At 36.0% G+C, this 13,826-nt stretch overlaps 1 long non-coding RNA gene across 2 annotated transcripts; it reads right to left on the bottom strand.

Annotated features, from left to right (window-relative positions):
• Positions 1 to 5,935: 5,935 nt before the first annotated feature.
• Positions 5,936 to 12,174, bottom strand: LOC149260973 (uncharacterized). 2 transcript variants are annotated; one of them, XR_016258352.1, is made up of 3 exons: positions 10,667 to 12,174; positions 8,059 to 8,137; positions 5,936 to 7,513 (listed from the first exon to the last, which is right to left on the bottom strand). It is a non-coding gene; the product is annotated as an uncharacterized LOC149260973 (long non-coding RNA). The 2 variants fall into 2 exon arrangements; XR_016258354.1 differs by having other exon boundaries at positions 8,059 to 9,590.
• Positions 12,175 to 13,826: the final 1,652 nt, after the last annotated feature.

Here is a 13,826-nt window from a genome sequence, read left to right on the forward strand (position 1 = left end):
CAAAGACTCAAAAACAAAATGATTCTATCATGGTTGTAGTGGAAAAATTGAGTAAATTCAACCACTTCATCCTTGTTAAATCTACATATAGCATTGTACAAATTACAAACATATTTATGAAGGAAATATTTTAGCTCCATGGAATACCTAAAGCTATAGTATCCGATAAGGATGCAAAATTTACATCTGCTTTTTGGAAATCCATTTTCTCAGGGTTAGAAACTCAAATTCAATTCAGTACAACTTATCACCCTCAAATGGATGGACAAATAAAGCAGGGAAATCAAGTGTTAGAAGACATCATGCGTATGTATGTAATGCAACATCCAGGGAAATGGGAGGAGTACCTCCACTAAGTAGAATTCACATATAACAATAATTACCATGAATCATTGAAAATGAGTCCATTTGAAGTACTATATGAAACGAAATGTAAAACTTTGGTTAATTGGAATAGTCCGGAAAATAAAATCATGCTTGGGCTAGATCAACATGATTTTTATGCGGATAGGAAACAAACATTTAAGGAGTTTCAGAAAGGAGATCACGTTTACGCATTACCAAGTTATATGCAGGTGCATAACGTATTTCACATCTCCTTACTAAAATAATATACATATGATCCCAACCATATTATAAACTGGCAGGAAGTTCACGTAAATGCATAATAGTTGTGTAATACACATGTTGATCTAGAATTAATCTCACTGATTTTTTTTAATTGTGTCCTATTGGAAAGCAGGTAGAACCAGACAGAGAGTTCATGGTAGAATCATTTTGTATCCTAGATCAAAAAGAAGTAGCGTTGTGGAAGCGTGTTATCACCCAAGTTAAAGTGCAGTGGTGACACTTTAACCCGAAGGAGGCTACTTGGGAAGAGGACAGTATGATGCAACAAGCATATCCGCATCTATTTCAAAGATAGGATCAAACACCGGGGATGGTGTTTCGAATCAAGAGGGGAAGATGTAACACCTCCAGTTCACATTAGCAATTGTTGGTAATTTATGTTATAGTTTGTTACCATAGGTAAAAGTTGACAATTGAAAGACGTAATTATATTAATTCTGGAAACACATATCATAAAAGTGAATGTTCTTATTTTTTCTTCGGAATAAGAAAAATGATAAGAATACTTTTTACAAGAAAGGAACTCTCAAAGGAGCTCATGTTTGGTAAGAAAACCTAATTTCCTAGCTGGTACAACAATTATGAGTCTGGTCCTCGTTTTGGAGAATAAAGATCTCAATGAATGAAAAAGAGCTTCTTCTTAGAATCTTTTGGGGAAAAAGAATTAATCCAAAGAGAAAGGAAGGATAACTAAGAGGAGACTCAAATGGGGCAATAAAGTGGCCTGGAGTTACTCTAGGTGTATAACTCTTAAGCTGGTTTGAACCAGTGGAGTTATTCATCCTACAGACAAGATCTGGAGGTTTTAGATTAGACCCAGGTGATCTTGATATCTAAATGCTTGACTCAAGGAAAAACCTTTAACGAAACTGTGGAAGTCTAGGGGCTCGGGGGGAGACTCAGACATATTTTATATATGTGATAAATATTTTAATTAAGATAAAATTCTTTATAAAACAATATTGTTTTAGTATTTCTCATAAAATAATCTTGATAGATTTCTTATTTATTTATTTATAATAAAAATAATGTTTATTATTTAATCTATAATATATATATATATATATATATATATATATATATTGTTTTTAATATAATGAGTTCCCCGATGGGGTGAGGAACAGAAAGGAGGATGTTCCCAAGGGAATGCGTGGGCACCTATGGTAAGCATGTGGCTATAGGATGGCAGACTAGCCTCATGGCCCTCCCATGTTACCTTAAGTATGAGAGACAATAAGTCACATTGGGTCTTGTGGAGAGTGGTGAGCGCATTAACGTTATGGAGGGTGGCAAGGGTGTTCGATGGTAATTTTGCAATGGAGAGAGTTTTGGAGCCTATGTGTGGAGTGTTGGGATAAGAGGAGGGTGTTGTAGAGGTACTTCTAGCCGGATGAAGGGTCGACATTGTTGTAGAAGGTTTCGTCCTTGTTGGTGGGTGTGAGTAGCTGTCAATTGATGAATTGGGCTTAGCAAGAGCAAGTCTGCAAGGAACGTGGTGTATGTGCATCTGAAGTGGGTGATTTGTTGTGCCTTCTAGTTTGTTTAGTGTGGTTTCAGTCTGTTTGGTTGCGAATTTTCCTTTGGTGGTGGGATTAGTGAAGTGCACCTCCAAAGCCAGTTCATAGGGTCCTTGGCTGCGGAGTGGTGCTATTGATGAGTCTGTCATGGGTTTTGGTTTGCTAAACTTGTGAGGGGTCACTTCAGGGGGGGTGTATGTTGTTGGTTCGAGTTTGGAAATAACTTTGTAAGTTATGGGTGCCCGATGGTGAAGGGAGAGGAGGTTTAGCGAGAGTTGGTGGTCTTGACCCCTGCGTGGATTGTTTGGGAGCTATTGGAAGGGTGGTATTCATCTCGCTTAGGTGGTGTTGGGGTTTCAAGAATGCAGTTGGTTCCTTGCTTAGGGTGGTCCTCAGCCTAGGTGTCACCTAATTTAGGTAGGCTAGGAGTGGTTAAGTCCCGGCCTCGGCTTGAGCTAGTGCCTGGCAGTGGTGGAGGGAGTCCGAAAGTTCCAAGTGTAGAGGGTTCGAGATTTGAGCCACTTTTTCAAGCCTAGAGGCCAGGTCACTGCCAAAAATTGAGCCATCTCTTCATAATAGTAAAATAACATGGAAATGATAGTATTAAAGCAAATACTTGTTTAAGACCTTGACTAGACCCCTACTAGCCATGACAGGAATTTCGTCAAACATATCAAGAATATGTAATCTACATGTGTAAATAACAATTATGAGCATAAGGGTCTCATACTTAGCTAAGAATCGCTAAGAACCATTGATGCCTCAATACATCAAATTCCATTCCATCCATTAGGTCATAGATACATTGATCATTCAATTACAAGCAAAAACATGATGAAATCCATACATGGATATTTTCATAAAACACATACGTAACCAACATAATAACAGCATAAATACTCGTGAAAGTACAACCATATAGACCACATATAACCCATCAAAATGATCATAGAAATACAAGGATAAATGACCTTTCATTAATGATGCAAAATCCAAACCCGAGATGGGACTTCCACATTCCACTCGACCGTAGAATGGCTGAGCCAAATCTCTCTTCATCCATTCACCCTCATGCCATATTCCAAGCATGAATGTGGGATCTCATAGAACACATCAATCAAAACTCATCCAGGGCTTCCAAAGGCCATCCACCTCAACCCATCAAATAGTGATTCCACCTCACGGTCAGACATCAAAAAACCATCATCAGATTGGTCTCTATCCAAGCCTTCCAGAACATTTGTTCCAGCCAAGGCTTCCAGGACTAGTAACTCAACCCACAGCTACTGTCGGACTTCTAGAGAATTTGTCCATCCAAGGCTTCTAGGACTAGTAACTCAACCCACCAAGGGCTTCCAAAGTTTTTTTCCAACCAAGGATTCCAGGAGTAGTAACTCAACCCAAGCTGTTACCGGGCTTCCAGGTTGTTTGTCCAACCAGGGCTTCCAGGAACTAATAACTCAACCCAAGCTAAGGAAACATGAGAACCAACCAAAACCGAATAATGAAAGTAAACCCACAATCACCATGGCTATCCAGGAAATGGAAAGGCTAGGAAATCCATTATCAATCCAGGCAATCCTCCGTGCCAATGATGGATCATGGCCAATAATCCACAGCGAATGCCTTGCATGCCCAAACTAGTGAAGAAATCATACATGAAACTCGGTACTTGCAAGCAAATATGATGTATTTGTTGATCCCAGTGTCCTCTTGTGCTTCCCTGCTCTTCCTTTGCCTTCTTGCTCCAAGAATCCAAGTATTCCACACCCACCAAGAGTGCTCCAAGAAAACTCCAAGTCTCCAAGAAATTATATTAATTATAACATAACATTGTATAGTTTTATTGTACAATTGATCACTTTATATAAGCAATGTTGATCCATTTTAATTATGGATCTATCATGCATCAAGAAGGCAACAAATCCTTAAAAATGATATATTTTTTTCAAGTGTACAATTTGATTTTTTTTATATATATTAATAAAGAATTTCAACAAAATATAGTTTTATAGAAAATATTTTCTTATTTTAAATATTAATTCAAATAATTTGAAGTAAAAAGTGGATAAATAGCATATCACTATCCTCTCATATCCATAATTTTTTTTTTTTTTGAGATTTTTACATCAAAATGATAACCTAAAAAGCATCTCATTATAAGAAAATGAAAATACTAAACATTTATTTTAAAAAGTAGGAAATTGAGGAATGTTTTTTCTTTATAAGATTAAAAATTAAATTAAATTAATTAAACATTAGTTTTTATATAAAATTAATAATATTTGTAAATATTATTTATTAATAAATAAAAATGATTGTTTTTTAAATTAATAAAATTTAATATATTAATTTTAAAATTACTATAATACTTTTTAAAATTTAAAATTTTTATTTATTTTCATTCGTAAAGTAAAAATAGAAAATAAAACAAACACATTTTCATATAAAACTAAAAATAAAAAATTTAATACATATATAAATATATATATTTCACATTTTTGTGTAAGTGTCTTGATTGCTTTGGGTATAAAATTATGATTTTTTTTTCAGAGAGAAAAACATGATGATATTATATTAAGGAAATATAATGAGCATATACATATAAAGCCATATGGTGCTGGCCGACAGAAAGGCCAAAAAAATGACTAATGCTGTTGGGTATAAAATTATGATACACAAGTGTGTTTGATGGTTTTTTTTTGGAAATTTAAAATTGTATCTAATTGTTCTAACACAATGATATCAAAGTGGTTTTTTTAGTTTTTTAAAATATCGTTTAAAATTATTTATTTTGATGAAATTTAAAGATTTAATTATTTGGGACTTTAGGTTTTAATCTTCTTGTAATTAAGAAGAAGCATTCAAAATCTGTCTATATTTAAGATTTGTGTGATTTAGGTCAGATGTAATCTTTGTCTATATTTAAGTTTGTGTGATCTAAGCCACGTGTAATATTTTGATGACTTAGATGCCCATAAATCACTACTTCTTAGACCAAAAGGTAATCACTCAAATTATAAATACATTAGAAAAAGAATTATCATTAAATTTATTAGCTATTATTTTATTTTATTTTTATTATAAATTTTATAATTTTTTTAAAATATATTTACTCAATTAATATAATTATTAAACATGATAATCATTTTTAATAAACTTTACCGGGTCTATAGAGTCTTGGATATATGGTAATTAGGTGTTCTGCTAAGGCACTCCTTGATGTGTAGTTACTGATTCAATAATCCACACAGATTATAATATATTGAACATGATAAAAATATAGTCTTACTAATATAACCCAAGGCATACTATAATTATTACAATAATATTTTCATAACTAATTATAATTATAATATACATTTAAGAAAAACAAATATTAAAAATATTATTATTAATCAAGTACTAATATTTTGTTAGAAAAATTCAAAATATAAATTCAAGAAAATGATTAATCAAAATTATAAATAAATAAATCAATATAAAATGCAAAATATATTAAGTATATTATTTTATTTTTAAAATGTGTACATAATTTCTTTGTTTAAAAAATTATATTTTTAAAGTGCAGAATCTCTTTCTTTCAGCTAATAGTAATCAGAAAACGCATTTAATTATGATAAGTTTGTTTTAGATACAGCATCACATGATGGCTCAAATATCCCGTTTTCTAAAGTATATCATACCACATTTATAGATGTTTCATTTCAAAAAACACAAATACATTTATCATAATTTAAATAGCAAACACCTTAATTACAATAATGTAATTCAGGTAGATAGGAAAGATGTTAATTACAATAGGGTAATTTACACGTCTTTTTTAGACTGACTGATTTTGTGAAAGATAAAGTTGAAATCCAAAGTAAATGTGAGAAGGTGATACTTAGTGAAACCAACTATATAGTGGAGAGCCTGAACAGGCTCTGTGTTTCAGCTCTAAAAGTTTTTAAGAAAAATATTTGTCAGACTGTTCCTGCTTATGTAGTCCCACTTGCCATGAACTCCAGCTATGAATGCATTGAGCAAGAATGCAGAAGGGTATACCAGAATTCCATTGTCAGTCCATTTCTCATGAGGATATGCATTTGCCTTTGTCTCATAGACTGTATATTCATAATTGGGCCACAATCATATTTTGACACAAGCTTGCCAAGCACGTAACTTCCTGCTGACCACTTCACCCAAACCAGGCCTTGTAGAGCGCTGGATATCCAGCTGCCAAAACAATTCATTCCCCAAAAAACTGCTACTGTGCTGCTTAATACAATGCATACAATGTCCAACACTATCACTGCACATACAATAATAAAAGAAGATGGCTTCTTGGAAACTGGCCCTTCTCTATTCAAAGGATCTGTAGGAGGAACTGGCTCCCTAGGAACTGGCTTTGTTCTAATCCAAAGATACAGTATATGAAATCTCCCCAAATACAAATGGATACAGTCCCTGCACAAACTAATGACAATGGCAGCCATTATAATAGCCACTCTAGGTTTAGAAAGTGGCATGGAGTGGGCATAATACCATTTGACAAGACCTCCCTTCAATTGCAACGAGCAGAGCCCAACCAAAAGAGAAAATAAAGTTCACAGAAGCACCTATAATAGATAAGGTTTTGAGACTTACAAAATTACCTCTGAAGCTCAGCACTTGGCAAACATCCATGTTTTGTGTGTTGGTGTTAGCAAAGCAGACCTGTGATACATTGACCCGAGCGTTGGTTACAAATACATTGATGACGAAACCATTTCTTCTGCTGCCAAACAGGTAATCCCGTATTCCCCTTCCCCTTCTTGCAAATAGAGAAGTAGAGAAACCATTCGTTCTGAACCAAACAGTCAGTGCCATGCTTAAGAACATTTCTATTACCCTTGGCAATATTAAAGAACCTGCCCCATATGTGACTTCCACTCCCTTGGCTTCCACCATTTCAAAAGATATGTAGTTTTCCTAGGCACCTGGAGCCATGTAATTTTCCAGGGCATCAGAAGCCACGACTCTCTCTCCTCTGCCTTCCTTGTCCTTAGACCTCAAGGATCTCATCATCAACTCTGTCCAGTCATCATTTTCTCCTTAGAAGCCAGAACGTTCTTCTGGGATGGGTTTCTGATAAATGTCATCAAGAGTCTCAAGAACTGAAAATCTGTACAATTCGGCCCCTTTCATTGGCTTCTTTTCACCCTCCCTCAATCTCGGCTCTTCAGATCCACCGATTTCCTTTTCAACCACATACAGCATGCCCTATTCGCACCCATGGCAGCCATTTGTCAGACAGTCCCGAGATACCAGCAGGCACAGGGTATCAGTCAGTCGCTTCAGCATTCCCGGCATCCAACGAGTAAGTATGATGGTGACCTCTTCCACTGTGTAAAAAAATGGATTTGCATTCATAATTGTAGTTACAGATCTCAGAAAGGAGTCCATCAGGTCTTAATGTAAGGATCCCAGAAGGATGGACTCCACACCATGGACACTCGAGTTATACCTCATGAATGGTTTGATGGAAGAATTGGGTGAGTGAAATGACAAGAATATAAAAAAAGTATGTTCATATTTATAATTGAGCTGAGGCTTATTTTACAGCCTAGTATGATGTGTAATTTTGTTCATCCATCATCAAAGTTGAAATTTTGTTCAGGTTGGCTAAAATAAAAAAAATATATATATTTAAAAATCTAAGAAAAAATAACTATACAAAACATTCAAATAATGTCTGCTCATAAAAAGAATTGCAAGTGAAAAAATTGGATTTCTCTCATCTCATGTTAACTTCGTATTTAAAATGGATCTATGCTGGTTCTTGGATCTCTCTCAACTCATGTTAGCTCCGTATTTAAAATGGATCTATGTTGGTTCTTACATGTTGTTGGGGAAAATCTATGAATGTCATTTAGTTAAGGCCTCTTACCATGGCGAAAACATCCTCGCAGCCACCTCCAGATCTAGCCTTCCTCTCTCAGCAAACTTGTAATAAAAATTGCTAAATTCTGTACGCAGGAGATCCCAACGTCAGGAAAATTAATAACAGAACTTAGAGAACTTGCAACACCTACTCCAGGAAAAAAATCACCAATAACGAGATTAAAGAGAAAAGTTGGTTATGTTGATGCTTTTGAACGACAGAGGAAGGATTCTCATCATTTCCATCCAACAATAGTTGCAGCGTCTACTCCAGAAAAAAGATTCACTAGAAACGAGATTAAAGAAAAAAATTGGTTGTATTGATGTTGCCACTACGAACAAAAGTCTTTGAAACGGATTATGATTTGAACCTTAAATTAGCACTAAGCACATTTGTTGTGGTCAGACTCTGCAAAAACAAGGTCTCTGGAGAAGCACTGACTTGTAAGACCTTGCCTAAATGGGGTCATCCCAATATTGTTACGTTGCATGGTGTATACGAAGATGTAGATTATTTTCATCTTTTGATGGAACTATGCCTGTGGGGATCACTAGATGATCATATGTCCAAAAATGGTTGCTACACTGAACCCTAGGCAGCAGAAGTCATTAAAAATTTGATGTCATTGATCAAATACTGTCACGAGATTGGAGTTGTCCATAGAGACATAAAACCACAAAATATTCTCCAAACCAGTATTGAACACTTGAAGCTGGTTGATTTTGACTTGTCTCTCCGAACTACAAAAGATATTTATTTATGCATTAAATTGTGATCAACTTTGAAAATGACTAAGATAATGCCATTTTCAAATAGTTTAACACAAAAATAAATACATTTTGTAGCTAAAATAGACAAATCAAAATCAAACAGCGTCAACTGTCCAATACTCATTTGGAGAATATTTTGTGGTTTTATATCTCTATGGAAGTATTTGATCACTGACATCAAATTTTTAATGATTTTTGCCTACCTTTGTTCAGAGTAGCAACCGTTTTAGGACATGTGAAGCATAGATCCATCAAAAGATGAAAATAATATGCATCTTCATATACACCATGCAATGTAACAATATTGAGATAGTCTGAAAGATGTTGTATAATGACAATTTCTTTACGGACATCGTCATGGCCCCATTTAGAAAGGAGCTTACAAGTCAGCACTTCTCTAGAAACATTGTTCTTACAGAGTTTGACAGCAACAAATGTGTTCCACTTTAATTCTGGGCCCAAATCATAATCGATTTCAAGACTCATAGTGGCAGCGTCAACACAACCTACCCTTCTCCTTAATCTTATTCTTGGTGAATTTTTTTCTTGAGTAGGTGCTACAACTCTTGTCGGATGGAAATGATTGAATCTTTTCTTTGTTGTTCAGCAACATCAATACAACCAAGGTTTCTCTTTAATCTTATTCCTGGTGAATTGTTTTCTAGAGGAGGTGTTGCTATCGGATGGAAATGATGAAGATCATTCCTTTGTTGTTCGGTAGCATCAATACAACTAACATTTCCTTGTGAATTTTTCCTGGCGTAGGTGCTGCAACATCAAAAAAACAATACAACTATCATCATTTAAATAAGACAGTGAAAAAACAATACAACTATGTTTATTTAAATAAGACAGACCTTAATTACAGTGAGGTAATTCACATGTATTTTTGAAACTGATTTTGTGCAAGATACAAGTTGAAAGAAAGTAATGACAAGCAAAGTGAATGTGACAATGTGACACTCAACCCAAAACCAACTATACAATGCTGCCCAGTGTTTCAGCCCTAAACATTCTTAAGAAAAATATTTGTCCGACTTCAACTGTCCTTGGTTATGTAGTCCCACTTGCCCCAAACTGCAGCTAAGAATGCTAAAGAGTACACCAGAATTTCAGTGTCAGATCACTTTTCAGCAGGAGTGACAATATTTATCAGTCTTGAAGATGTCCGACTTCAACTGTTCTTGGTTATGTAGTTCCACCTGACCTGGACTCCAGCTAAGAATGCATTGAGCAAGAATGATGAAGAGTACACCAGAATTCCATTGTCAGTCCACTTCTCAGCAAGATATGCATTTGTCTTTGTCTCATAGACAGTAGTCATAATTGGGCCACAATCATATTTTGACACAAGCTCGCCAAGCACCTAACTGCCTGGTACCCATTTCACCCAAACCAGGCATTATAGAGCACTGTATATCCATCTGCCAAAACCTTTTATTCCCCAAACCACTGCTATTGTGCTGCATAATACAATGCATGCAATCTCCAACACTATCACTCCACATACAATAAATAATAAAAGAAAATGGCTTCCTGGTTACTGGCTCTTCTCTATTTATCGGATCTCAAGGAACTGGCTCCCTGGAAACTGGCTCTCTAGGCATTGGCTTTCTTCTAATCAAAGGATACAGTATATGAAATCTCCCCAAATACAAAGGGAAACAGTCCATGCACAGACTAATAACAATAACATCCATTATAATAGCCACTCTAAGTTTAGAGAGTGGCATGGAGTGTACATAATACCATTATAATTGCAACAAGCAAAGCCCAACCAAAAGAGCAAATAAAGTTCACAGAAACACCTATAATGGATAAGGTTCTGAGATTTAGAAAATTACCTCTGAAGGTCAGCAGGCAAACATCCATGTGCTCTGGGTTGGTGTTAGCAGACCGGACTTGTGACGACTTGAGCCGAGCGTTGGTTACAAATGCATTGATGGCCAACCGATTTCCTCTACTGTCAACAAGGTAATCCCGTATTGCCCTTCTTGCCAACAGAGAAGTAGAGAAACCATCCGCTCTGAACCAACCAACCAGTCAGTGCCATGTTTAAGAACATTTCTCAGTTACCCTTGGCACTATTAAAGAATTTTCCCCATATGTGACTTCCACTCACAATTTCAGAAAACATGTAGTTTTCCTGGGCACCCAGAGCCATGTAATTTTCCAGGGCATCGGAAGCCATGACTCTCACTCCTCTGCCTTCCTTGTCTTTAGACCTCAATGACCTCATCATCAACTCTGTCAAGTCATCATTTTCTGCTGGATGCAGATGCAAGAACGTTCTTCTGGGATGGGTTTTTGAGAAATGTAATCAAGTGTTTGAAGGATTAAAAATCTGTCCAGCTTGGCCTCTGTCACGGGCTTCTTTTCACCGTCCCTCAATCTCCCTTTCATCCACATACAGCATGCCCTGGTCGCATTTCCCTTTCATCCACATACAACATGCCCTGGTCGCACCCATGGCAGCCATTTGTCAGACAATCTCGAGATACATGGGCTCTTTTCACCCTCCCTCAATCTCGGCCCTTCAGGTCATCAGTTTCCCTTTCATCCACATACATCATCCCCTGGTCGCACCCATGGTAGCCATTGTCACACGGTATTAGTTCGTCGCTTCAGCATTCCAGGCATACGACGAGCAGGATGGTGACATCTTCCACAGTGCAGAATACAATGCATTTGCATTTATCTTTGCAGTTACAAATCTCAGCAAGGGGTGCAGCAGATCTTAAAGGTAACCATTCCAGAAGGATGGACTGCACAGCATGGGCACTGGAGATATACCCTCATGAATTGTTTGATGGAAGAATCGGGCGAGTGAAATGAAAATAGTGCAACAGAAGCATGCTTATATTTCTTACATGTTTTAAGGCCAAACCCTTGTATGTGCTCCAGTTTGGGACCTCTTACCATAGCAAAACCATCCCTGGCAGCCACCTCCAGATCCAGCCTGCCTCTCAGCGAGCTTGTAATAAAAATTGCTAAATTCCCACGCAGGTGATTCCAACGTCAGGAAAATTAACAACGGAACTTGTTACTGTTTGGCTTGACTCCATCTGCGCTACAGCAACACAAGACAACCATGCCAGCAAGCCAAAGAACCTTATCATCAACAACTGCACGATGTATGGGCTTCACAAGTAGTTCATGAACACGCTCATTTTAGAAACAGAGACCAGCAGAAATTTCGTGAACCAGTGATAAATAAAGGAGGTCAAACTTGTGTTGCTGTACTCGACGAGTACTTTGTCTGCAAACTGTTATAGCCATTGCCACTAGATTCCAGATGAAAGTTACTTGAAAAATATAAAAAGAAAGAGGAAATAAATATTTACCCTGAAAAGAATAATGGCACTGAAAAGAAAAATGGCCGTTATCAATGGTAGGTTGATTTTATAGGGTTACTTGGGCTTTCCACGCTGCCATTTTAGTATTGATGGTGAGGATAAGATAGCAATCCCTTTTTTCACATTATTGCATTTGCACGTCTTGACGTCACTCACTCAACTGCTTGCTTTCTTCCCTTTTTTTTCATAGGTTTTTTCCTTTGAATATTAATTAGGTTTTTTTTTGTTGTAATGGTGAATATTTTGAAAGGGTGAGAAATAACTTTTTTTTCTTTTTTTTCTTTTCTTTCTTTCTGGTTTTTTAAAGAATTAAGATTTTTTTATGAATTTTCTTTTTTTATGGGGAATTTTTATTTTGGTTTTTTTGAATAGGTAATATATAAGTTCCTATTGTTTTATTAGTGTTTTTTTGTTTTGTTAATTTTATATGTTTATTGTTTGATAGTTTGTTTTGGACAAATTATATGGTCTCTATTCCTAGTATTTGAGGTTCTTTGTAGTAGATTAGTACATCATTGTTATATTATTTGTTTTCAGTATCCATTCTTATTGTAGTTTTGGATATTTGGAATTTATAGTGTTATTATTTATCTTGTTTCATTTTGTTTAGTTTTATCTTTTATGGAGGTCTATGTCAACCTCTTTATGTTCTTCCCATGGTATTCCCCAATTGTTATAGTTAATATCTTATGGACCTTCTCTATCACTCTAATTGTTTGCATTCCTTCTCAAATCACCTGTTTCACCATGCCTCAAGTTTCAAGGTCTACAAACAAAGGAAGAAGAAGAAGAAGCTCAAAGTTTCCCTCAACATATAGAGTACAACAAGGGGCATAGCATTTAACATCGATGTACATCCAATTAACCCTTCCTAGGATAAGAAAGGAAATTCATAATGTTGTGAGGGAAGCAGAAAGAGAGAAAAGATTCATTTCAGATGTAGAGGTGGTGGAGGAAGTTGGGGGATGGCTTCCTAACATTGGAAACACAAGGACCAAACAAACCAGATACATGAAGACAATTGACATTTACTAGAAGTTAAATATAATTATAGGGAAGGTACTAGTTGACAACTCTTAGACTCAAGAGGAAATTATCATGAATATAGATGAAGTTCTTCTTGTAGAAATTCTCACTGTAGATTAATCTGATTATGCAATGTACTAAAGCAAAATACTTAATCTACTTCTAGTATCAAACTTGCAGAAGCTTAATCGATTTGAGCAATATCAAATAGAACACATATAACAGAGAAGAAGAAACAATCGCACATGAAACACAGAAGAATACTATGGGGAAAGCCTCAACTAAAAACCCCGCTATCTGTATTATCATACAAGTGGAAATATCTCAAGATTACACAAAGCTTTAGCTCTCACAACTATCCAGCTCTCAGTACAATCCCTCACTGCTGCTCATAGACAGAATAGACAACACATATGCCTTCTCCTTTGTCCTCCAAGCCTCTTATTTCCTTGCGTTGTTCCTCTAGGATGATTCACCTTCAACCAAGTGGAACACTGCTCTTACACACTGTAAAACTGTGCAATCCTCAAGGAATGAATTCCTTCTGCATGCAAGAGATTTTCTCATAGGAAAATTCTTGCAACTGATAGTACATTGTCCCTGCCTTTAATCTCAACTGGGT

This window comes from Pinus tabuliformis, chromosome 6, assembly GCF_031772625.1.
Source record: "Pinus tabuliformis cultivar Carrire ecotype Pingquan chromosome 6, CPIR1, whole genome shotgun sequence".
In the NCBI taxonomy this organism is placed as follows: Eukaryota; Viridiplantae; Streptophyta; class Pinopsida; order Pinales; family Pinaceae; genus Pinus; species Pinus tabuliformis.